Here is a 24,545-nt window from a genome sequence, read left to right on the forward strand (position 1 = left end):
CATCAGTTCAGAAAGACAGCAGCTAGGGTAAGGCACGAGTGAAATTCTTCTCCGGTGGGTGTGGTGACTGCCTCTCACTCCCACCAGGATCATTGTGTAGGAGGGCTCTCTCCCCCATAGCCCGCAAGTTGCCTTAGGGCAGGAGGATAGGAAGTTTGGGTCTTGAGTGAGATTTGGGCTGGGCAGCAAAAGAAGGAATGTCTACAATGGAGAGCTGCCTGTACCACTGGACTCACAGCAAACCCAAGAGCAGGCTACAAGGAAGTGGGGTTTGTGGTGAAGACTTTGGATGGACCAGTAAGCAAGAGGCTTACTTACACAGGGACAACCAGAGCAGACTCGTTTGTTCAAAATTACTATAGAGCAATAATGAGAATTGTGAGAAACTAGGAGGAGGGTACCATGGTGCAGTCGGGCACTCTGGGCACACTCTCACCCTTGCTCTTCCCCTTCCTCCATCTTTTCTCCCCCTACCTTCCTAGAGACAGTAGTTGCACTGCCCACTGGGATTGAGGAAGCATGCTCTGACCACCGGAGTTGCCGCCACGGAGAATTCGCCTGCCAGAAAAGCCATTCTGCATCATGTGAGTCAGAACTGAAAGTATCTCAGGTAGGCTTGGAGGAAAAATGTCTCCCTGTGCTTCATAGAAGGGAAGGGGAACAGAACAGTTCCTTTTGTAGGGAGATACTGGGAAGACTCCAGATGCTGGCATCTGATGTGACCTGTGAGGAGAAGACAGGACGTCCCAGATGTGATGGGGAGGGTGCTGACATTGAGAAGCTGAAGGACGGAGAAGGGCAAAGGGCATTGGGAGATATAAGGTCAGAGAGAAGAGAGTTGTTTGAATAGGTCGTGTCCAGACAGGTGGGGGCTGCAGAGATCTGCTATCCTTTAGGGCGCAGAGAAAGGAAAGGATCTGAAGTATGTCAGGGGGGAGATGACTGAGGCTAGCCGGGAGATGGTTAAAACCAGGACTGGCTAGAACTGGGGAGGGCGAGCCAGAGGCAAAGCAACACAGAGGAGAGGAGTGAGGGTGGAATCAGGGCCGGGCACAGCCTGGAGAGACAGCTCCTGAAGCTGAGCCCGGCGCTCAGGCTGGATGCCAGTCTGATGTGATTAAAATCAGCGTCACCAAATCCAGTCCCAGAGCTCCATCATTTCCACATCGTGTTACATTTTCTACACAGTCATATTGATAGTGAAATGATTTCCAATGTGCAGGCTGGTTTGAGTCGATAAATGTAGCAGAATGAAGCAAGCAACAAAAAAGTAATGTATACACACACACACACACACACACACACACACACATGTATGTATATAGATGGAAGTAGGTGGAATTGCCCGAAACGGACTCCTTTCTGTTGGCATTAACAGCTGTACAGCTTGGGCAGGAGGCAGGCTGTGCATCTTAGAGACCATGATGCACAGCAAGGCATGTTTGGACTTCATTTCCCCTCAGCATCCTCCAGCTTATTGTCAGAGCTGCCGCGACTGGGCCAGCGCCAAGCAGCTGGGTGAAGTCTCCAGGATTTGGCTATCAACCGTAGGGCATTCATTTTCCAATCTAAGCAACAAAAGTGAGCTTGCAGCATCTCGCTACCACATAATTGTCTTTTTTGTTCAAGAAATGTGTTGTGAATGCCTCCCTTATTCCAGATACACCAAATCTTCTCGATAATACAGGGAACTATCTCTTTAAAAGTAGATTGGTTGCTGTTTTGAGACAGGGCCTCCCTAGGTAGCCCTGGTTGGCTTATAATACATTATGTAAATCAGAGTCCACCTGTGTCTGCCTCCTGGGTAAGGGCTGGTGTTGAAGGACAGTAAGTAAATCAGTATTTACTTCCTGTACACTCTTCCTCGTGGGTCTAGTGTCCCGATTATATTAATTTCTCTCTAAGCATCTAGAAGATAATATAAGTATAAAAATCCTAATGAAAATGCCCAAGTTAGAAAAGCTTTCAACTGACATAATTCTAAAGCATGTATGCCAAGAAATCCCATCTTATTCTCTGTAAATTGAAAAGAAAATAGATTTTTCAGGAGTAAAAAGAAGAAAGATTGTCCACTCTAGATAACTGATTCATTCATTGTGAGATTGGGTGTAAAGTCAGATGGAAATCTAAGTTTCAGAGCATGTAAGCAGGTTTGAAACTCATCTACTTCAGGGGTATTGTGCTCTGGGTGCTCCAAGGAGCCTAAATTCATCCTAAAGAGAGCCTAGGGATCACTCAACTTCTTAACAGTGATGTTAGCTATTACGCAGACCATTTATTTACTCAGATTTGCATTGTCTTGCGTGAACTAATCCAGGGGTCTATTTTTAGGGAAGAAAATAACTAGAATAATGATTAATATTCAAAACACAATCTCAAATGCTTGAGCTGTAATTTTCCTTACAGAAAATTCTCTATGGCAAAAAAAAAAATACAGGGGGTATTGGATGAAAAGTCTCAGGCAGTAAGGAGTTGGTGTGCTTTCTCTCGGTAGCTGGTGTGATCCACCTCATCTGGGTGAAAAGTGTTAGGTAGTTGGTGTGATCAGCCTCATCTGGGTATAAAGCGTCAGATAGTTGGTGTGATCCACCTCATCTGGGTGTAAAGTGTCAAGTAGTTGGTGTGATCAGCTTCATCTGGGTGTAAAGCATCAGGTAGTTGGTGTGATCCACCTCATCTGGGTAGAAAGCATCAGGTAGTTGGTGTGATCCATCTCTAGACATGCAGTGTCTCCAAAGTGTAACATATAACAAAGATGTTGGCAAAACACACAAAAACGAATACAAAGCCTAAGTAATGATCACAAATCTATTTCTCAAGGTGTGAGGGGAAAATACTAAATAGCTAAAATTCTTAATCAGAAAAAATGTTTTTTAGAGAATTAGTTAATTGACTACTTAACTTACTTTTAAGACAGGGTATCATTATGCTGTCCAGCCTTCTGAGTGATGGTACTACAGTTGCAAGGCCCTGTACCTGGCTGATGATTATTATTCAAGTTTATCAGAACATTCTTAGGAGTAACTTTATTACAAGAAGAATAACCACTTATCACTTATACAAAACAACAATAAGATCTCTGATGTGAAGTGACACTTATCTGTCTTTTAGTTATCAATTTAATAGTAACAATGCATGATACTTCTGCTCAATTTAACAGAGACTCGGAAGTATTCTCAATCAGAAACTACCATTGGTAGGAATTGATTAAGAAGGCTCACAGATTTACTTGCTGTCTCATTTGTTATTGCCATATAACAAACAACCCCAAAGCTTAATGGTTTAAAACAACCATTTATTCAGCTGCTGACACAAGCAAATGAGTTGGCAGTTGGCGCTAGGCTGACCTGGCCCTGGGGGTCTACACACAGCTCTGTAATTTCCCGGTAGCTCTGCCCCAGGGCCTGGCTGGCTTTGGGTCTGGATTACTTGGCTCCCCTCCCACTTCACGGGCCTCATCACTCACTTGCAAGCTTGTTAAGAGCTTGCTTATGGTGGAGGCAGGAATCCAAGGTGTCAAGGGAAGCTTATAGTGTGCTCGAGGGCTGGATTTGGAATTGGCATGAAGTTCACACCCGTTGCCTGCTATTAGCCAAAGCAATCAATCAAGCCAGCTCAGGCTCAGGACCCTGAGCAATGGGCCATCATCACTCTTGATTGGGAGGGTATTTTAAGTCCTAAATGTAAGGAAGCTGTTAACTGGAGCCCACACCCATCAGCCTATCACATCCCAGACTCTTCGCTACTTGAAACAGTTCCTGAAAATTCTTTCCCCTATTAAACTAAGGCTTCTTATTCAGGGATGGATGAATGTTGAATTCATTGTCGTTTTTGGCCTGTGTGAAGTGGGAACGAGTGGCATTTTCTCCCATTATGTTTTCTGATGTCAGACCTTTCCACGTGGCTGTGCAGTACCCAGTGACTGCTCTGCCCTGACTAATGTCTCTGCTAGTGTAAAGATAATTTAAATCACTTGCGTTTGGTAGTTGTTTTGTGCTACATTTGTAGGATTTTGTTATTAGGGTTATAATTGGAGTAAATTTTTGGTAAAATAGATGTTTTCTCAAAGAACATTATATCTCAGTTCCCTAACCCCAGACTGGGTTTTAAACAATCCTCCTCCTATTTACTAGACCCAGTTCAGTTCCTCTAATAGTACAACTTCCTTGAGATTCTAAGCACATCTTTTTAAACTCCTACAGAATGTCAAGAAGCTGTTGACAAGATCCCAAATGACAGCTCCCTGACACACATCCTTCAACTTATGGTCTTGGGCAATCTCCTTAACTTGAATGTGACTCTTATTTGGTGGAGATATCTTATCTATGGTGTGGTAGACTTGCTTCATTAAGATATGGCATGTCAGGCCATGGTGGCACATGTTTTTGATCTTTGTACTAGGAAAGTAGAGGCAGGTGAATCTCTGTGAGTTCAAGGCCAACCAGAGGTACATGGTGAGACCCTGTCTCAAGAAAAGAAGGAGGGGAGGGAAGGAAAGAAGGAGAGAGAGGGGGGAGGAAGGGAGGGAGGAAGGAAGGAAGGAATGAAGGAACGATAGGATCCCCTTCTAACTTGTTTCTAACTAATAGAATGCAACAAAATAAAAGGACTATCATTTTGTGATTTAGGATTCATAGGCAAATACACAATAAGTTACATTTATTCTGTTTAGTTTCAAACTATTCTATGTTCCCTATACCAAAAAGCTGAAGTCTTTTGAGATGCTGATTTTTATCACCTAAAGTTAGTCTCTTCTTCCTAATTGCACATTATCTCTAGATTTGGTAAGGTTTAAAAGTTATTTTTATTTTATTCATTTGTGTGTATGGGTGTCCCGCCTGCCTCTATATCTATGTATTCTATGCATACCTGGTGCCTATAGAGGTCAGGGGAAGGCATTGATTTCCCTGAAACTAGAATTACAGATGGTTGTAAGCAGCCTTGTGGGTGCTGGGAATCGAACCTGGGTCCTCTGGAAGAACAGCCAGCACTCTTAACTGCTGAGCCATCTCTCTGGGCCCCACTCAGGTTGTTTCTATGATGTATTTGCATCTTGACTACTTGTGCGAGTTATTTCTATTGTTGTGGCCAGCAACCTGATGGGAACAAATTAAGGGAGGAAGTCTTCCTTTGGTTCATGGTTCCTGCTCATGCTGCAGGTCCCACAGTGGCAGCTAGGAAGGAGAGAATGAGACAGAAAAGGACCCAAGATGATAGGCACAAAGACTTGCTCCCAGTGGTCCCTCTCCTTCCACTGGGCCCTCCTCCTCAAGTCTTCAGAACCTTCCAATACTGTGTCACTACCAGGAGATTGATCAAGCATTCAAACTATGAGCCTAATGAGGGCATTCCATAGTTAGACCATAAGAATAATACATTTAGATCTAAGAATTTTATACAATGCATAAAATTAACAGGCACAGTAATAAACTGCACCCTAAATACAAGAAGTTTCCCCTTGCAGTCATTGGCAGTGAATTCAGATTCTGACGACGGATGAAAGCACAGAGGATTGAGGCTGTGGGGGGGTGGGAGTGTCCACAAGTTCTCACCCTTGCTCAGGAGCTATTGACCTTTGATAGATCTATAGGAGGGAGAGGCGGCTGTCTTCCCATGAGGCCCTGAGGGGCTGCCCATCTTCTTGCAGATGCCCACACTCACACAGACAGAGAGCACTACATAGATGCAACGGTTTTCTGTTTGGTTTTGTGTTTTAAGTATTTAAAACGGAGAGGGGAAAGTAGTCAGGGGAGAGGAAGAGTGAGGGGAGAGACTAGGGGTGGATTTGATCAAAACATATTATATTGACGTATGAAAATGTCAATAAAATCTTCTATAAAACTAAAAACAGGCTAACCAAGACAAAGGCTTTTTCTGGTTGTTCATGTGTTCTAAGTGCGGCCTTTGTGTAGACTACAGAAATGGCCTTTTAATCACCTTCTCTTGTTTTTCTTTTAAATTCTCCCTTCACAAAGCCCTCGGGGTTATTTAAGTTTGTAAAACTTACATCAGATTCTGTCATCCCTCCGCTTACAATTTTTTAATGGTTTTGAATTCATTAGAATGAAAATTTCTTATCGTGGCTGGCAGACCTGTGCACACCTCTCTACACCCCAGGATCAACTACTAACTGCTATGAGGTCGGGTAAAGGGTGTTGTTTTTGAAGGTAATTTGACTTTTTTCCCTGGGTGGGCTTTTAAGCATTTCTCTTCTTTCTTGCTCTGCTTTAAGAAAGGGTGTTACTATGTAGATGAGGCTGGCTTTGAACTCACAACCCTGCTGCCTCGGCTTCCCAAGTGCTAGAATTATAAGTGTGGGCTACATGCCTGTCCCCTAAAGTTTGCTTTATTCTGATGTGTTGCTCTGATCTATCTAGAAGCAGATTCTTGCTATTCATTCAGTTTGGGGTGGCTTTTTAACACTTTATTTTTACAAATTTTAGTGAGTTTCCTTTGTGCCTTTCTGACCAGTGCATCCCACATAATACTCTAATTTCTCCCAACCCATATTCTATATCATTAATTCACCTTTTAGCTTAGTGTGGTATCAGATTCATGCGTCGGTTCTTGTTCCATTTTAGCTACCTCTGCTTTAAGTTTTAGAAGTTGCATTTTTTAAAATCAGCTCTGCCACACTTCTCTGGTTCTTCCTACAGATGTCTCCAAGTTCATCTCTTACTTACAGCCACAAAATCAGCACAGCTTTCTGCTAGGTTGCTTGTTAATTCAAGACCAAATCTTTGCATTTTGCCCTGGCTGGCCTTGTTTCAGGCTCAAGGGACATTCCTGCCTCTGCTCTCCGATATGTAGGACTAGGAGCCTCAATTACTCTATCTGGCTCAGCAGAGTTCTCTTGTTGCTTGCTTTGACTGTTTTTGGGTTTGATTGTTTATTGTTTCTGCAGGGGGTGGGTCTTATTTAAATCACTTTTCTTATATTCCTGTTTTTTTTTTTTTTTGTCTAGGATGTGTATTTGAGAATTCATTTGGGGAAACAATTTGAAGCATGCAGATGAAAGCCCACTAAGTTTTGCTTCTTCTGGGCTTCCACCTTAAACTGAACCTACGTCTGGAGCGAACAAATAACAACAACAAAAATAATCCAGGCTTTAATGTTCTGTGGTATTGTCTGGTCATACTGTCCTTGGCATGCTTCTCATTCATGGAGGGATGTCTTCAGAGGACTCTTTGTCCGGCAATATGTCCTTTGTGTTGCCCTGTTGCCCCCAAAGTCGGGCGTTGAGTTTAGTCAGGCTGGCAAATGCCTTCAAGACAAAAACAGTTCCCTTGTCCACCTCCCTGTGGCATCCATTCACCTTCCAGAGTGCTCATTTTCTCTTCACCTTTGACCTTTTAAGAATCTCTCTTGTTATTTCCTTGATGATTTGGAGAGATGTCTCAGCAAAGACAACGATTCAAACACAGAAGAAACAGCTTCTCTTCCAATGTGGAGGGGCTGTGTGACTTTGGACACGTTTCCAGTTTTTCCTGCATAAAGTGAGGGTAATTGATCCGACCTATGTGGACTGGGGAGATGGCTCAGAGGATAAGGTTCTTGCCTTGGGAGTGTGAGCTTGTATCCCCAGAACTTCTGTGACAAGCCAGGCATGGTTGTGGGAAACTGAAATTCCAGGGTGGGTGTGGAGACAGTGGGAGCTCAATGGCCTTGTGGCCTAGGAGGAGACCCTGCCTCAGTGAGAAGGTAGAAGGAGCTAGAGGACCGACACCTGCGGTTGTCCTGTGACCTTTACACAGGAGCATCTGCACACGTGACTCCCAGCCGCCCCCCACCACGTGATGACAGTGCCAATCCGCTGTGGCAGGTCATTAATTACAGGTCATTTATTGTTAACGTTGTCACAGTGCCACAATGATTGCCTGCATGGGACCAGCTTCAAAAGTCATCATTTGGATTTTCATTGTCTTTTAGTTTTTTTTTATAGAAGGTAAGTTCAACATTTTTGTTTTCCATTGTAAATTAAAGTACCATTTTAGTTAAATCAATATATTCAAATTTGCATTCTAAAAACATCAATCCTAGCGACTCACAAATTGAGCACAGACAAGCTTATGTGGAGAAATTAGCAATCTAAATTCTATTCACTAGCATCCTGTCATTTAAAAGAGTAAGTTTTTAAAAAGCCATCTCGATCCGAGACGAGTAAAGGAATAATTGCCAAAATAGCATATGATTTCTGTGTTTTAACTGGCACCTTTAATTCTTAAAAGAGCAAGAGGTGTTAGTTCAAGCCCCTTCTTTTAAAATTACACACTTGCCCACCTTCCCAGCATCTCTGTCCTTCATCATTTACCATGAGCACAGACTCTTGAGTGGAACCGTTCCTTCGTCTCCAGGGGCTCAGGGAATTTCTCACGTGATGACACTTTGGTGGAACTGCTGCCTTAGGCCCCCTCTTCAGCAACACTGAGAGGACTGAGCTGCCAACATGGCTGCCTGCGAAAGCCTCCAGCAGGGGCTGATTGCTCAGGTTTGTCACTTGGAATTTGAAAGCCCATCTACCACCTGTCTTCTCTCGGTTCAGAATCTCAGATGCATGAGGCTCGTGTTCCACGTGACACTGGGCTTGTCTTCAGAAAGGCTCTGCACTCTGCTCTGGACCCAGAGCAAATTCCCTTGCAAAGCCAGGGAAATAGACCCAAGGCCTCTTTAATTGTTTTCGAATAGACAAGCACTCCTTACCTTTAGTAGTGGTCTTAGTGACAATAGTTGGTTCACAGCAAGCAACATAAGCTGTATTTTTTCTACTCACAAAATATACAGACTTTTGCAAAAAGAAATCTTGGATTCTGTGATGTGGACGTGATAATGTCATTCATTAGTGAAGTCTCTCTTCCAGTCATTGTGAGAAAAGAGACTTTAGCCTCGTTGGTGGATTTTGTGTCTGCTCTAATGTTACTTATTCTTCTGGGGAGAGCCAGGCTAAGTGGAAGCATGCGTAAGACCAAGTTAGAAGTTCAAGTCTTCTAATTTGCCCCTTTATTGAGATTTTAATTTTGTAACCTGATTAAAATTCTCTACAACTATTTAATCTTCTCCACTGCTTGAAGAACTTTCTGCCATGTCTGTAGCTTATGGTTTTGAGTGTAGACATATTAACAATGGATCTATATTTATAATAGTTAAATATGTTTGTAAATTGTTTCTACTATGTTAGTATTACCAAATCCCCAGATCTCAGCACTTCAAATGTCCAAGTCCTAAATTTTTAAACAAACCTTTCATATGCATACTTTATCTTAGGAAAATGGGCTGTCGTATTATCTTCGCAACAGTGTCTCCACAAGTTCTGCTATCTTGTAAATGCAAATGACCCCCCTCCCCTTGCCATCTGATGATCAGAATCCACCCAGTTCTTATGGACTGAATCCACTGGGTGTGATTAATCCTGGTCAGTCAGAGGGTACCACCCAAGGGTAGGTTGTGTTTGTTATTCCCTATTTGTCACAAAAATAGCTGTAAACAAAGGAACATTGTCAAACTCTTTTTATGAGGTTACAATTACCCTGATATCCAAGCTGCATAAAGACATTACTATGAAAGAGAATTACAGATCAGTCTCACTCATGAACATTGATGCAAAAATACTCAATAAAATACTAGCAAACCAAATCCAAGAACACATCAGAAAAGTCATCCACATTGACCAAGTAGAGATTCAGGGATGGTTCAACATATGAACATCTATCAGTATAATCCACCATACAATCAAACAAAACAAAACAAAACACATGATCATCTCATTAGATGCTGAAAAAGCCTTTGACAAAATACAACAACACTTCATGATAAAGGTCTTGGAGAGAGCAGGGGTACAAGGAACATACCTAAACATAATAAAGGCAATATATGGCAAGCCAACAATCAACATCAAACTAAATGAAGAAAAACTTAAAGCGATCCCACTGAAATCAGAAACAAGACAAGGATGACCACTCTCTCCATATCTATTCAAAATAGTTCTTGAGGCTCTAGCTAGAGCAATAAGACAACAAAAGGAGATCAAGAGGATACAAATTGGAAAAGAAGTCAAACTCTCACTATTTGCTGATGATATGATGGTTTACATAAGTGACCCTAAAAATTCTACTAGCAACTTCTACAACTCATAAATACCTTCAGTAATGTATCATGGTACAAGATTAAATAAAAAAATCCATAGCCCTCCTATGGATTGATAAGTGGACTGAAAAAGAAATCAGAGAAACATCATCCTTCACAATAGCCACAAATAACATAAAATATCTTAGAGTAACTCTAACCAAACAAGTGGAAGACCTATATGACAAGAACTTTAAATCTTTGAAGAAAGAAAATGAAGAAGACTCCAGAAAATGGGAAGATCTCCCATGCTCTTGGGTAGGCAGAATTAACACAGTAAAAATGGCAATCTTACCAAAAGCAATCTATAGACTCAATGCAATGCCCATCAAAAGCCCAGCAAAATTCTTCATAGACCTTGAAAAAACAATTGTCAACTTCATACGGAAAACCAAAAAACCCAGGATAGTCAAAACAATAATGGAACTTCTGGAGGCATCACAATCCCAAACTTCAAACTCTACTACAGAGCTACAACACTGAAAACAGCCTGGTACTGGCTTTAAAACAGACAGGAAAAGCAATGGAACCAAATCAAAGCCCTGAGTATAAATCCACACACCTGATTTTTGACAAAAAAGCAAAACATATAAAATGGAAAAAAGATAGCATATTCAACAAATGGTGCTGGCATAACTGGCTATCAACATGTAAAAAAATAAAAATAGATCCATATCTATCAACATGCATAAAACTCAATTCCAAATGGATCAAAGACCTTAACATAAAACCAATGATACTGAATCTTATAGAAGAAAAAGTGGGAAGTACACTTGAACGCATTGGCACACAGAACCACTTCCTAGATAAAACCCTAGAGCAACAATTAATAAATGGGACCTCCTGAAACTGAGAGGCTTCTGTAAAGCAAAGGACATGGTCAACAAGACAAAATGACAGCCTACAGAATGGGAAAAGATCTTCACCAACCCCACACCAAACTGAGGCTTGATCTCCAAAATATACAAAGAACTCAAGAAATTGGTCATCAAAAGAACAAACAATCCAATAAAAAATGGGGTACAGACCTAAACAGAGAACTCTTAATAGATGAATCTAAAATAGCTGAAAGACACTTAAGGAAATGCTCAACATCCTAAGACATCAGAGAAATGTAAATCAAAACAACTCTGAGATTCTATCTTACTTCTGTAAGAATGGCCAAGATCAAAAACATTGGTGACAATTTATGCTGGAGAGGATGTAGGGTAAAGGGAACACTCCTCCATTGATGGTGGGAGTGCAAACTGGTACAGCTGCTTTGGAAATCAGTAGGGCAATTTCTTAGAAAATTAGGAAACAACTTTCCTCAAGACCCAGAAATACCACTTTTGGGTTATACCAAAAGGATGCTCAATCATACCACAAAACATGTGCTCAACTATGTTCATAGCAGCATTATTTGTCATAGCCAGAACCTGCAAACAACCTAAATGCCCCTTGACCAAAGAATGGATAAGGAAAATGTGGTATATTTACACAATGGAAAAAATGATATCTTGAAATCTGCAGGCAAAGGGATGGACCTAGAAAATATCATATTGTGTGAGGTAACCCAGACCCAGAAAGATAAATATAATATGTACTTACTCATAAGTGGTTTTCAGACATAAAGCAAAGAAAAACCAGCCTACAATTCACAATCCCAGAGAACCTAGACAACAATGAGGACCCTAAGAGAGACATACATGGATCTAATCTACATGGGAAGTAGAAAAAGACAAGATCTCCTGAGTAAATTGGAAGCATGGGGAACATGGGAAAGGGTAGCAAGGGAGGGGACCAGAGAAAAATATACAGCTCAATAAAACAATAAAAAAAGACATTGTGTAGAAAAATTAAATCCTGGGAATAACAATAATTCTCTGAATGTTTATACAAATGTAGCAGCTAATGATTTTTTCTTAAGTTCAAACATGTTTGCTAGGTTGATAAAAATAATGTGTTTCTCACCTTCATTTATATGATTTTCATAAGTTAGACACACAGTAAAAAAAACCACTTGTAAAACAAAAAAAAATTAGTCGTAAACAAATGAAAGGTTCCCGTGGACTCATGTGTCTGGCTGTTTGACCACACAAAGTGGCTCCATTAGTAGGTGTGGCCTTGTTGGAGGAAGTATATCACTTTGGAGCCAGGCTTTGAGGTCTTACATATGCTCAAGTTGTACCCAGTGACACAGTTACTTCTGCTGCCTTTGGATCAAGATGTGGGGCTCTCAGCTCTTTCTCCAGCACCATGTCTGCCTGCACACTGCCATGCCCTACTACGATAATTATGGACTAAACCTCTGAAACAGTAAGCCAGCCCCAATGTAATGTTTTCCTTTATAAGAGTTGCCGTGGTTGTGATGTCTCTTCCCAGCAATAGAAACTCTAAGACAAAGGGTTTGTTCAGTAGTTGTGAAGTCAACTGCAGTTGATGGCTCAGGTCTTATGGAGGGCAGTCTCTCCTGGTGACAAGATTGCCAGAGACAAATGCTGGCTTGCTTTACCTCCTCCCACTGGACGTCCCTCTCTTGCTTTCCTTTCCCCATCCCCGCCGTCTGCTCCATCGCCTGCGCTCTTCCACTGCTCACACCCGCGTGGGCAGCTTCTTCCCCACCTTCTCTTGCTTTCATGCCCACAAAGCCAAATCTCACCTCACATTTCCCCAAAGATAGACAGATAGAAAGGGGAAGATGAAGATGGTACTCCAGTGCCCAGCTGGAGTTGATTGATATGCTAGTAACATATTGTTAACAACCAATGACTTTCATGACTGCATAGCAAGGAGCTGGGCTCTGTGCAGTTTCACAAGAGAACAATGAACCTAATTCTGATCAAGATTCTTTCCCACCTCCCTCACTGGCATCTTTGATATTTCTTCAACCCTACCATACTTTTAGGAGAAGCTGACTACTTTACAAGACAGTGAAGATGGCTGAAGTCAATAGAGTACTACCTTCTTGTTTACTTCTGAACACGTGGCCAACAGGACTAGATTGCTCCAGCCATATAAATCAAAGATGTTTTCCTAAGACACGGGGCAGAAAAGGAAAATCCATCAATTAGTTCTTGGATTAATTAGCCATGAAGGCCTCTTAGGATTCTTGAAATATTTTTTTCTTATTATTTAGATTAGGTTAGCTTTGTTTTTTCATGTACAACTCAAAGCATGCCAATTAATATATCCTAGCAGTCAAAGAAATTTTTATGTAAGAATATTTTCTCATGTAAACAAAAGAGCATTTTAAAAAAGGAGAGTGGTAGAATACGTGCAGTAATAATCTAGAACCTTGCCGATAGGCCATGAGCCTTGTGGTAAAATATAAAATAATAGAAATGGATTAATTTAAGAGATAAGAGTGAGCTAGAAATATGCATAAGCTAATAGGCCAAGCAGTGTTATAATTAATACAGTTTCTGTGTGATTATTTAGGCTCTGGGCAGCCAGAAACAAACAAGCAGCCTCCTTACAACAAGAAGCCAAGTAACAGACACAGTAAGTAAGATGCAAACAGGATTCCTTAAAATAGTTCTCAGTAGCAGAAATGTCTCAGAAGAGAGGGCCCTGATGGTAACATGTAAGAGCTACCTCAAGCAGGAGATCTTGAATGTGCTTTAGGGAGTTACCTTTGAAAGGACACTGTGACTTACATCCAGTTTCAAGAATTTAGTAGCAAAACAGAAATAAGGCAAACAGAAATCACCAAATAAATATTTGTTATGGTCAGGACTTGTTTATTACAAACAACTCATTCTGAATGATGCTTACTTATGGGAAACTCCAAGGTGAACTGGGGTCTGGGCCAGCTAGATACAGGCTCCATATAATTAAACCTTTTCCTTTTCCCTCCATTCCTGAGAAGTGCAGATCTTTGATTCTGGGGCTGGTCTCCTCCAGTGAGCAGCCTAGCATCAAGATGTGTTCCCCTGCCCCAGGTCCCTGGGCTGAGACTAGAGAAGGGACATTTCTCAAGGAGAATATGGGTTTTGTCTTAGGAAGAACGGAACTCTTCTGGGAAGACACAAATAAGAAACGACAACATCATTGCGATCATTGCATGAATTAGAGCTGACGTTTGCTCTTAGTTACCTGGTATAGGGAAAGGCACATGCTATTCAGAAGTCAGAGAATTTTGAATCCAATGCGAATTTATTTTGACTTTTTTTAAAAAAAATTAATACAACAGTTGAGCTTTGAGAACTGGCTTAAGACTTTAGTCTTTTATCTAATCATTCCCGAAAATGAGTTCCACTTCTAAATGGAAGAGCATTTGCTAAGTCACATGTGTCTAAACGTCAAGTTCAAATTTGAAAGGGTATGAAATTGAACTAGAGACGGTGTGCGTATTTCCCAATCAAAAAGATGGCAGATGTGCAATGGCAAAGCAAGACCCCGGAGGGAAAGCATCCATTACAGTCCATCAAAGCTGCAATTAAGGAACCTTGGTAGCCTCAGCCATGTGACTGGGTTCGCGCCAGCCTTTGATTGTCTTGGAAAGGCAACTCAGTTAGCGAGCTGACATCACACACTAGAACACAGTGTGGGTCCCATCCTTTCTTTACTTAAACAGTAAAGTGTATCCAGTCCTTCCAGTCTCAAACACTGAACTTGCTGAATTATGGGCAAAATTCCCAAAAAGACTTCCCGTAAAGTGGGAGGCCAACTTTGAATTTCCACAGAGCCTTGTTGTAACGTGTACTTAGGGATTTGCCCTTTAAAGAAGCAGCCCCTGCGTGAATTAGAGAGCATCTCATCTCCATTGGCGCAAAGACAAAGACATTAGTTTCTTGTCCCAAAATAACAAAACATTCTTTCTTTCAAATAGCGGTACCTTGAAAACATCGAGGTAATTTATAGATACCCTGTAATTGTGAGACACCATGTTATTCCAAAGGCTGAAGAAAAATTAGCCATTTAAGAGGCGGTTTATCTGAGTCAAAACTATGGCATGACTCTGCTAGGAGTTTCCTTGTATCTCATGCAGACCAAATTCCTTTTTAAGTCATCACCTGATGAACCGTTGCAGTGTTACAGGCAGTGCACAGAGGCCTGCATGGGAGTCTTGACCAAATGATGACACATCAAAAAAAACAAACAGGAAAAAAAACTCCACTCCTCTCCTCCAAGTCATTCAATATCGCCTTTTTACATCCTATTAATGAGTCAGCATCCATCATCACAATGTACAGCAATATATTACTCAGAGGAAAAAAAACCCAACTATATGAAACTAAAATTGACCATGGATATTTTTCCCTTGTAAGGAAGAAGCATCGTAATTTCATTTCAGCAGAGAAGTGAATCACAACACTGCTTCTTTGAGGAAAGGATGGAGAGAGACCTGGTGTAGAAGCCTTAGTCTTTGGCCATTCACAGGAGCTGTGTATGGTGGCGTGTACCTAGAACAACACCCAGGAGGCTGAAGAAGGAAGACCCCAAGCTATATAGCAAGTTCAAGCCTAGCCCAGGTGCCCAGTAAAATCTCATCTCAATTTTCTTTTCAAGAGGGGCTTGATACTGCACGGAGAGATAACGATTGGGCAGAGGGATTATGTCCTGTGCTGTCAACAGCAGGAAGAAACTGCTGTTAGGTTTTGTGGAAGCAAACAGAGGCAGAGTAAAAGATCAGTACCAGTCAGAAGCTAGAACTGATGTTGTAGCCAAGGCTCTTCCGGAGCAACTCAGCAAACAGAGTAATCTTCTATCATCTGAGAAGGACAGGCCCCAGGACCCCCTGCAGATGCATGAAATCATAGAAAGGAGCAAACCCCAAATAAAAGCCCTGAGCTACCATGTCTGTGGAGACGATGAGCTGAGGGGCCATTGATAACTGCTGGGAAGGCAATGTATTAAGTGCGGATCTGTTGAGCAAGGAGCTGACTCAGTGTCAGGTGGAGGGAGCCGGATGACAACCTCTGGTCACACAGCGTGTGCCATTTAACACTTACGAATTAGTTATTTGTGGAACTTTTTCCACTTACTATTTTTGAAGCATGATTAACCAAGGATGACTGAAACTATAGAAATTAAAACTATAGATAAGGAGGGATTGGTGCATTTAAATTTTCTGCCCCAGAAATATGGGGGTGCTACCTTCTAGCCATTCATATTGTTTTGCTACACATAGAAATGCCATTGCAGAATTCTTTGTGTAAATTAAAGAAAGCAGCTCGAGTTCCACATTCAAGGAAATGTGACGGAGAGCCATGGCGATAAGATATCACAGGCCCAAATTCTGTAGAATAAGAACTTGATTCAGGTGTGTAGCCCAAGATTGGCTCTGAAATTTTGGCATGAGACTTGCCTCAGTAATTGTGGGTTTGTTTGCTTGTTGTTTTTGTTAGTTTGTTTCTGTGTTTAAGACAGGACCCCAGATAGCCCAGATTTTTCTCAAATTGTTGTGTAGCCAAGGATGGACTAGAACTTCTGATCCTCCTGCATTCTCTTTACCGGTGCTGATATTATAGTTATAGGCCACCACTATGGACGGAGTTTAGATCTTTCAGCATGCTAGGTCAGTACTCAACCAACTGAGATGCATCCCCAGACTGGACGCCTGTACTATTAGCAGCAATAATTACTGGCACACATTAAAAGATTTGCTACAGCATGTCCTGCCCTGGACCCAGGGTGTGCGTACTCTCTTACCATCTCTCAAGGCAATTCCATTGGTTCACCACACTCCCTGTTGAGATGGCGATACCAAATAACTTGTCGAGACTGAAGTTAAATGCTGAACAGGGACCCATGGGACAGAAAAGCTCATTTATTATCCATGAGTTTGTAGAGTTACCCTTCAGTACCTGTGGGAGATTGGTGCCAGTATCTTCACAGATACCAATGCCATGGGCGCTCGAGTCTCTGAGTTCAGATCCACCTGTGTTCCCAGCTAATCTAGCCATCCCCACTAGCTTCCAACTCACTATAGCCAGAAAGACCTGGGCCTTCTGATACTCCTGCCTCCAGTTCCTGAGTCCTAAGGTTATAGGCTTGTGCCACCATGCCCAGATTTACAAATTACTGGGATCAAACTCAGGGCTCCGTGCAAGCTGGAGTAAGTACTCTACTAGAAAGCCACACCCCCAGCTCTGAATACCATTTTTTTTAATTCATTTTTTTATTTTATGTGCACGGATGTTTATGGTTATGTCTGCACGACAGCATCAGATCCCCTGAAACAGGAGCTACAGACAGCTGTAGTTGCCATGCAGGTGCTGGGAATTGAACCTGGATCCTCCGGAAGAGCAGCCAGTGTTCTTAATCACTGAGCCATCTCTCCAGCCCCAAATATCACTTTGTAAATCCTCTTACTTACCTTTTCATGTTGGGAGATTTGCTGGCAGGAACAGTCAGCAAGCGTGACAAGAAGAATGAGTGGCTCTGAGGAAAGAAAGGGCAAAACATGGTTAGTCCAGACTCTGCCCTCTTCCTCACACCCTGGCCCCTACTCTACAGAACCCATCCCCTTTAAGCCCCAGTACGCTGAAGCATATCCTTGTCTCCAGTCCATCCTCACTATCTACATCAGGCCCTTGCTACCTTTTGACTGGGTATTTCATCAGCCTTCATAAACATTTTTTTAAAGTATGTATGTATGTATGTATTTATTTATTTATTATGTACACAATATTCTGTCTGTGTGTATGCCTGAAAGCCAGAAGAGGGCACCAGACCTCATTACAGATGGTTGTGAGCCACCATGTGGTTGCTGGGAATTGAACTCAGGACCTTTGGAAGAGCAGGCAATGCTCTTAACCTCTGAGCCATCTCTCCAGCCCCCTCCCTTTTTTCGAGACAGGGTTTTCTCTGGGTAGCTTTGGAACCTATCCTGGCACTAGCTCTATAGACCAGACTGATCTCGAAATTGCAGAGATCCTTTTGTTTCTGCCTCCTGAATGCTGAGGTTTACTTTCTAAGATGCAAACATAATTGTGACAATGGTCAGTTTCAAGTCTTAGACCATCTTCCCACTCTGCGCAAGGTCCAGCGTTTAAGCCCCTGAGAACCCTTCACGACTAGTTTTAACTTCTTTGCAAGTCCTTACTCCTACCTTACGGTTCAACTTGACTCTCATGCAACTCTTCAAGTAAGTCACTGTGATGGCTATTCTTGGCTGTCAATTTGACTCTATCTGGAATGCACTATCAACTAAAAATGAAAGGCATGCTCGCGATCTGGATCTCTAGGCAAGAAGACGACAGTATTCCTTTGATCCGGACCTTGATGACACAGGTCACTAATCCAGACCTGGAGGCTGGATGACACACCTTTAATCTGGGCCACACCTTCTACTAGAAGTCTATATAAGGAAGGACAAGGGAAGAAGGAAAGGTTTGTTCTTCACCTGTTTCCTCTACCTAGTCTGCACATCCATTCCTTCACTGGCACTGGAGCCTACTTCTGTGCCATTCCCACATATACAGAAGCTGTTACCAGGGACTGAGGCATTGCTGGGAGAGGCTGGACCATGTGCTTGTTTGGAGGAATTTGGACTTTGGTTTATGAAAGTAGGGGGATGCTTTAGGCACTACTTAATGGGTCACACAAGTGGGAGCTTGGAAGACAGATGCTCAGAGTTGTTTGAACTGCCTGGAACTCACTCAAGATGTTTCAGAGGATGTTTTTTAGCATGTTGCCTGGAGATCATTCTTTTGATATTTTGGTGAAGAAAGTGACTGCCTTTTGTCCTCGTCCAAAGAGTCTGCCTGAGGCTAAAGTGAAGAGTTTTGGATTAGCTCCATTGGCAGTGGAAATCTCAAAATAGCCTCGTATAGACTCTGTCGTGTAGATATTAGTGATAGCTCTAATAAAGATTTATAATGGAAAATAGCAAGTTGAGCATGGTAAGTTACAAAAAGCACATTTTGAAGAGAAAAGGAGCAACAGAAAGCAGAATGGGTCTAAACTCTTTGATACCCAGATTGAGAAATGGAATAAAGGGGGTGGTTACCTCAGAGCAAGATCCCACCAAGCTAAATTTCCAGTTTGTGGCAATAAATTAAAGAAAAGTTTAGAGCCCTCATGTAGTGATACTTGCCTTTAACCCCAGCACTGGGAAGGCAGTGGCTGATGGATTTTTGAGTTTGAGGCCAGCTCAGTCTAAAGACCAAGCAGTAAAGGAAAACAGAAAGCTGATGAAAAAGTCACTAAACGAGGGGGCCATGGTCCAGCCCCAGTAAGCAGCAGAACTTGGCAGTTTCAGCCACGTAGTTCTGGCTTTAGAGTTAAGGTAGAAGAAATGGGTTATAGAAATTGCTTCTGCACCTAACAACAGTCACCGAGGCCAGGCATGTGTCAGGGGTGTCCCTGAATGGAGACCTAGCAGAGAGGCCATTGTGTGAAGCTGTGAAGTTGGAGGCTGGATTGCCTTGGAGAACCCAAGCTGTTAGAGATGCCAGAGTTGTAGGATAGATGTCAAGGAAAGCTACTATCAGGGAGTGGAACCAGCCCCAGAGAAAGAAGTGTGCTGCAGTCAAGAGAGCCAATGGAATTGGAGATCTGAAGAGCATTTTGGCATCAGACATAGAGATGCAGAGTTTGGAGTTTGCCCAGCTGGTCTTGGGTATTGCACTGGTCCAGTAATTCCTTGCTATACTCCCTTCCCTATGTTTTGGAAGGTAATGCAATCCTGTGCTGTTATATGCTGGAGGTATGTGATCTGGTTTCTGATTTTGACTTTTGCAGGGGGATTACAGTTAAGAGATTGCCAGGTGTCTCAGGAGAGACTTTATGATATGGGGGCCAAGGAGCAGAATGTGGCCCTCAAAGGGAGTGGCACTATTAGAAGGTGACCTTGTTGGAGGAAGTGTGTCACTGTGGGGGTAGACTTTCGGGTCTCTTTTGCTCAAGCTTCCCTCAATGTGACTGTCAGCCGACTTGTTGATGCCTGTAAGATGTAACACTCTCAACTCTAACACCATGTCTGCCAACACACAGCTGTGCTCCCTGCCATGATTATAATGGCTGAACCTCTGAAAATGTAAGCAAGCCACCCCAACTATGTGCTTTCAACGTGTGTTGCCTTGGTCATGGTGTCTCAGCAATAAAATCCAAACTAAAACGACAGCCACTGTCCTACCACGGCACCCATGCGTCACCTCCTTGTTTCTCTGATAAACTTTTGCCTATCTCTTAAGACATCCCTATAGAAACCTACTTCCCACCTGCTCCTATGTGACAGAGTGAAGTTAGAGCCCCCTCCCCCAACCTCAACGACATTGCCCAAGCTCCTCTTAGAGCATTTCCTACAGGCAGTATGATTATTTATTTCTCAATCATTCCCACCAGACCGTAAACTCCTCAGGGTAGGGACTTTCTCAAATCTGTATCCTTATCACCCTTAGTACACGTGTCTCCTCAATAAACATCAGAAGACTGATGTATCTATACCAACTTCAAAGCTCCCCGTGTTCCCGGGGCTCTGAAAATGACTGCATTAGCAAAAACAGCCTGATGCAATTTTCTGTCTTCTGTTCTCGGCACGGAAATCCTTTCATCCCGATAACTGAAGCTGTAATCATTTCAAAGAGGTGTCACCAGCTAAATGGATCCTTGTGCTTAGGAAACCGGGGAGAGTGCAGGGATTAGCGGGCAAACTCCACGCAGACATCCCTGTCCGGGTCACGCTTCTCTGTCTTGGAAGCCACCGTAAGCTAAGACTCCATCAATCCCAGGCATCAGAACCACGTAACAGTGAAAGCACAAGAGAAAGGGGGAACGGAAAATGAAGCGCTTCTGTTTGAGAAAGTTTCCAAAGGAAAAAATCCAGCACCCAGGGGCCAATATCTGGCCAAAACATTTGCCTGACCGTGGGCGCAAGCCAAAGTGCTGTATTTATAGTGGGCGGCGCGGCACGGAGGAGGTCAGTGAGGGATGTGACTACTGAAACCGATTCTTTTCTCTGTAGAAACAAATAAATATTACAGAGTTGCCCAGAAAGATGGAATGAAACATTCTAGCCAAGACTCACCCCCGGGGAAACCACAGTGAACACCAGACTCAGTAAGGAGGCTGGGATCCTCAGACCCAAATTGAGCTGGTAGGCTTTCATCATCAGTGAGATTTATTTTTGTAAAAAAGAATTGGTAGCTCCCTCCCCCCTCCTATTTTGCTTTTCTCTTTAGAGGCACATTTGATTAAGATCTATGAAAACCACCTCTCCCCCACCTCCACCCCCCCAGAGTCTGGGTGAATGCCGCATTTAGAAGGACCTGCAGATAGGAGGTCAATAGTATGCCATCTTTCTCTTTGTTACAACTCTCGTTATTTTCCTTCTTTCATTTTTGAAACAGGCCCTTGGTTTGAAGCCTGTATATATTCACAGAAACGGAGAACCAAAACGTGCCTCTCTTCTATTTTATCTGAGGCTCAATCTATATGACCTGCAGACAGTGCCCTTGGCACTAACTCTAGCTACCCACGATGGTGACCAACTGATCAAACACCATGGTTTCTTCCACAGCGTGTTTCACTAGTAAGTAGGGTTCCCCATTGCTATTGCTGCCGCTGATGCTCAGAATGAATGATTTCAACGTAAACGCTGACTCAGGTATCATTTTTCTGGGGACATTGGGTTAAGCCAGTCTCCTAAGTTTCTACAACAGATAAGTTTTTTCATAACTAAACACTGTGGTTGGGAATGTGGTTTTAAAAAATATTGCAGCCATATTGCTTATCCTGCTAAAGTTTAAGTTTTTGCTTCTTCTCTGCAATAAATGGTTCATTTTGAGAAGTGATCTTGACCCATGAGTCCCCTGGTGTGGATGCAGTTGGGCATCATTGCAAGCTGAGGCCCGTGGCACTATCCAAAGACTATGTGCACCTTGACGGTCAACCTCAGATCCATGCATCCAACGCGTACAAGAAAGGAGCATCCTAATGTGCGCAGTGACTTAGTCCTTTCGATGCCACACAACTTTGTTGTTGCTGTTGGGAGAAGTCTTCCTTTCTCCACCACTTAAATGTGCAGTTAGGAATGTTCTACACTTCCCCCTGGAAGTCACTCAAATTCTCAGACACTTAATATCATAATAGCATGTTTTCTCTTAGGCAGTACTTGCCTCCCTCCTCTCTAGGGCAATAATCAAGAATTTCATAGGCTAATAATAATAAGCAGTCATGGGGGTATACATGAAATATCATAAAAGTATGCTTTTCCAGGTCTCTCCTCTCTTTCCAAGCTTCACCTTACTGACTGCTTCCATTTCAGCAGGCCACTTATCCACAAAGAAAGCAACAATGTCTTTCAATTCAGTGCCTATGAAAGCCGGTCTAAGCCTTTGGGTCCAGCTGTCCTTAAAGGTAGCACCAATATCGCTTCCAGCAAAAGGAGTATACAGGGTAAAATTGAAGGTGATGTTAGGGGAGTTTGAGTCCTCATGGAGTGACCAGTTACAGCCATAAGTGCCACTGTGGTACCCTCTCCATAATGTTCCTCATGTGATCGCATCAGCAGAAACAACGCTGAATCCAGCTGAGCCCATTTGCTCTCAGATGAGCATCACTTCCCAGTTTCCCTGCAGTTAGGCTGGGGCTGACAGACTCTGCAGGACAGTGGACAGAAGTGACTCACACCTCTGTGAATCTGGGCTGCTGGGAAGGTCCCATGTCTGATCCACTCGCTCCCTTCTGTGATAACCTGGGAAGCCACCTGCAGATACCGATCACACCAGCCAAGGGCGTGAGCGGGCCCTGAACAACCCAAAAGAGATGACTCCTTCATTGTCCCATTATTGTCACAGCCACCAAGTCACCCTGGGAATGGAGTGAGTGATAGAGCCTGCCCGTTTTAATCCTCTGAGCCTTGGAGGTTGTTATGGCAACTCCCAATTCACTCTTCACGCTGTGTCGGGAAGTACCTCCAAATGGATACTCTCTTTCCTGTATTTTTGGTCATCAAAACCCTACCAGTGTTTGAAGATCCGGCCGGAATCTTTCATCCACAGGCTTTCCAGCGATAACTAGGTCTGATAATGGCCTTTCTCGCCTCCCGTGTCTGGAGGTACCTGCTCCATATCCTATTATACTTTAAATGGGCACTGCTCTGCTTTGCGATCTGATTTTTGATGTGTGTGTATTTACTTGTCTAACTAGATTATAAATTCCCCGCAGGAAAAGATTATTATTATTAAGTCCCCGAAGCAATTATCGCCAACCTGCGTAGGCGTCACACCAAGAATGGAAAGTCAGAAGTCAAGCTTCTAAATGTCCTAAAAATATCCTCGTATGACTTTAATGTGGACTAAATATAAGAAGTTGGCCCCCACAGTTCTGGTTCAAAGGTACATCAAGGAATTCTCAGAGGATAAATCTAATTCCTGTATATAAATGAGTTGCTCAGAAACACATTCAATTTGCTTTATTTCCACAAAGACTAATTCATGTTATCATTTCCTCCACATCTCTCAGAAATGCACGATGAACAAAATCCCAAATTTGAAAGGAAGAATTAGACTGTGAGATGGTTTTGAAAATTCCCGATGCTAGATTCTCTCCCGTGAACATGTGGGTTCCCGCGGAGCTTGAAGGTCCAGTCCCAATTCTTTTTGCATCTACTTTTTAGACAACGGCAATGCTATACATGTCATTGCAGTGCTGATTTTATTCTTTCTGACCCCGTATGGTAGACAGTGATACCCATCTTCCTTTCCCCTCCTCTCATGATGGAAGGTCGCCCTGCCGAGGTTTCTCTTTCAGAGAGCCTCTAGCTAACTGTTACTTACTTGTTACTTAATTCGTAATTGAGCAAATGGGTTTGAATAAACTGCTTTAATGTAAAGATAAGAACCATCAGATCTCAGAGTAAGCCCAGAATCTAAGCTCTTTCTATAATCCTCTTCAAAGATGCTGGAAACCGTGTGAATAAAGATTCACTGAAAATGTTGCTCCTGCAAGGATCCAGCTTCATACGCCAGCACTGATGAATGCCCCTGCTCGTTCAGAAGATCTCTGTGCAGACAACTGGCTTTTCTGTCCAGTCAATGCATTTTCATTTTGAGCCAGAAAAAAAATACTTCTGTAATTGTTGAGCTTGTGCCCCCCAATCTGCAGTTTCTTCTCCATTGAAGCCATTTGTATGGAGATCAGTTCCTGTTGATTCTAACAGTGGCTTTAACAATCACAGCATATTCAGTCTTGTCCCTTCCAAGTCCCCGGTACAATGTATTAATGATGAAGAGTAAATTTTCCAGCCTTTCAAGAACAACTTGAAGTGATACCACAACATAGGATGGATCTCCGAGAAGACAGGAAACATTTCCGGGACTGCCTGGTTTTCTTGTATTTTGGGCACTAGCCCATACTTTAACTTCTGGTTGACAAGAATGGAGGACAGAACAGGACACAAATATTCTACCTCACACATCCCCACCTCTGAAAATTCTATTGTGAGAATTACCTTTCCATGTGTGGTTAGTTGATTCAAAACAGCCACCCCTAAG

General features: G+C 42.7%; 1 long non-coding RNA gene across 2 annotated transcripts in view; it reads right to left on the reverse strand.

Moving 5' to 3' along the window:
• The window catches only part of LOC142836270 (uncharacterized), a 37,300-nt gene that overhangs the window by 9,154 nt on the left and 3,601 nt on the right, over positions 1–24,545 (reverse strand). Inside the window, exons 2-3 of one of the 2 annotated variants that reach the window (XR_012908036.1) lie at positions 17,423–17,487; positions 681–890 (exon numbers count right to left, since the gene is read on the reverse strand). This is a non-coding gene — a long non-coding RNA (uncharacterized LOC142836270). Of the gene's footprint in view, positions 1–680; positions 891–17,422; positions 17,488–24,545 lie in introns of those variants that run through there. The other variant, XR_012908035.1, reaches the window with a different exon arrangement.

This window comes from Microtus pennsylvanicus, chromosome 16 (genome assembly GCF_037038515.1).
Source record: "Microtus pennsylvanicus isolate mMicPen1 chromosome 16, mMicPen1.hap1, whole genome shotgun sequence".
Taxonomy (NCBI): domain Eukaryota; kingdom Metazoa; phylum Chordata; class Mammalia; order Rodentia; family Cricetidae; genus Microtus; species Microtus pennsylvanicus.